Source organism: Echinops telfairi, unplaced genomic scaffold (assembly GCF_000313985.2).
Source record: "Echinops telfairi isolate 266 unplaced genomic scaffold, ASM31398v2 ScPeMD7_1;HRSCAF=3_0, whole genome shotgun sequence".
In the NCBI taxonomy this organism is placed as follows: domain Eukaryota; kingdom Metazoa; phylum Chordata; class Mammalia; order Afrosoricida; family Tenrecidae; genus Echinops; species Echinops telfairi.
The window spans coordinates 62,225,682-62,228,252 of NW_022103896.1; positions in this window are offsets into that span (position 1 = coordinate 62,225,682).

The window sequence follows — 2,571 nt, forward strand, 5'->3', positions numbered from 1 at the left end:
AGGAATATGCAGTTGGCCATTAACAAGAAGTCAAAGCCCATGCATTAGAGAAGAGATCACTCACTCACTGACATCAATTTAATTTAATTCGGACTCTTAGCAACCTAAAGGACAGAGTGGGTCTACTCTGGTGGGTTGATGAGATTATAACTCTTTTCGGGACTAGAAAGTCTCATTTTTCTCTTATAGGGAAGAGATTGTCTTTTTAAAATGATATTGACAAAATTGGATAATCATTTTCAGAAAAGGCAAACAAGATTCATACCCATACTATATACGAAAACAAAATAAAAAGTAATCCAAGATGTAATTGCTATAGCTGACATTATAAAATTCCTGGAAGGTACTATAGTGACAAATATGTGATCTAATTTTCTTTGGAATCATGAACTACAACTATAAATGCCTGAGCAACAGAACACAGATTTGGTGAGAACTCCTAAAATGAAATACTTGTGCTCATCAAAAGACTTTATGAAAAGTATAAAACAAAGCTACAAACTGAGAAATATATTTGGGAATGACAGAATGGGGAAGGGTCTAAAATCTGAAAATTATTGAAAACAATCACCAACCAACAAACAATTCAATTTAAAAGTGTGCACAACTCATCAATAGATACTTCACCAAAGAGGAGATTCAAGTGGTCAGCCAATACAGGAAAGTGTGTTCATGAATGTTAGCTATTAGAGCTATGCAAACCAAACTGCAATGAGACTGACCAAGAAAAATGAAGAGAAAGAAAAAAATAGAAAATGCTAACAAGATTGTTGGGACACAAATCCCTTTCTACTTCTGGTGACATGGTGAAATAGTACAAACATTATGGAAATACCCTATGATTCAGCAACCCCTCTCCTAGGTATACACCCTTGAGATTGAATAGCTAAGGCATGAATATGCACACATATTTTCATTGCAGAATTATTCACAAAAACAATAATGTATACAACCTAAATGCCCTCCGGTAGAGAAATGAATAAACAAAAATGTGCTACATACCCAAAAGGAATGCCATGTAGCTGTAAGTACAGGGATCAAGAGGCCGTTGTGCAAACAGAACAAGGGAATACTGCATGGGTTAAAAATCAGGAAAGATGTATCATCTCACCATACCTCCTCGATCTGTGTGCTAGCTAAGTAATAATCAGAGAAATTAGATTATGTGAACAATAAGACAGCACCAGGGTTGGAGGAAGGCTTATTAACAACCTGCAACGTGCAGATGACACAAGCGTGCTTGCTGGAAATGAGGGGGGCTTGAGTTGCTCTCTGATGAAGTGCAAGGATGGCAGCTGTTTCTATGGATTATAACTCAAATCCTCACAACTGGACTGACAGGTCATCATATCATAAATAGAGAAAAGATTGAAGCTGTCAAGGATTTCATCATACTTGTATCCACAATCAATGGTCATGGAAGCAGCAATCATGAGATAACATGAGGCATTGCATAGGGTAAGACCTCTGTAAAGGGTGAAAAGCATGGAGGCTACGTGGAGGACTGACCCCATGCACAATATTTTCAATTGCCTCATATGTCTGTGAAAACTGGATATTGAATAAAGGAGACCAAAGAAGAATCCATGTTTTGAAGAATGGTGCTGGAGAAAAATATTGAAATCACCACAAACTGTCAAAACAACAAACAAATTTGTCCTGGAGGAATTACAGCTAGAATGTTCCTTACAGGCAAGAATGGTGAGACCTTGTCTCACACACTTTGGACATGTCGGAAGAGACTAGTCCCTGGAGAAGGACTCATGCTTGGTATAGTGTAGACAGAAGACGCTCCACAATTTGGATTGACACAGTAGCTGCAAAGAACAATTGTGAGAATGGCACAGGACCGGGTGGCATTTTATTCGGTCCTACATAGGGGCAATTTGATTGTAATCGGGTCAGTGATACCTAACCAAAACCCTACCATACTATATCTCACATATTATTTTCTTGTATAGCATATACTCTGTCGGCTTCTTATACATTCTTTAAGGTTCTGTTCATTCTTATAACCCTATCTCCCATCACTCCAATCCCAGGTTATACTTTAATAAGTCTTTGTATTAAACTTCCTATTCAAAGTACTCTATTAGATTCACACTGATACAAGTGAAAGCAGTGTTAAAATTGAAGATGTCCAAATTTTAAGGTGAATGGAAATGTTAGCTCATACTATTTGTGGACAATTTCCCAGTGACGGTGACAGCGACAACAGAGGCACTGGAGACTGCAACGCCAAAACTATGAAACCCCGCAGAGGAGCTTGCTTGCTTTGCCACAGAATGAGGTGAGACAAAGCCAAGGGTTTTTTGTGACTCGCAGATCAAGGGCCAGAGAGAGACCTGCCTGCCAGTATGGCTAAGAAGAGGCACTACAGACAAAAGAACTGTGTCGTTAAATCTTTGTAACATATTCTCACTGCCATCCAGTCAATGCCGACTAACTGCATCCCCCAGGGGGTTCCTGGACTGCAGCCGTTTATGGGAGGAGAAAGCTCACTTTAAAAAAAAATAATTTTATTGGGGTCTCATACAATTCCTATCACAATCCATACATCCATCCATTGTG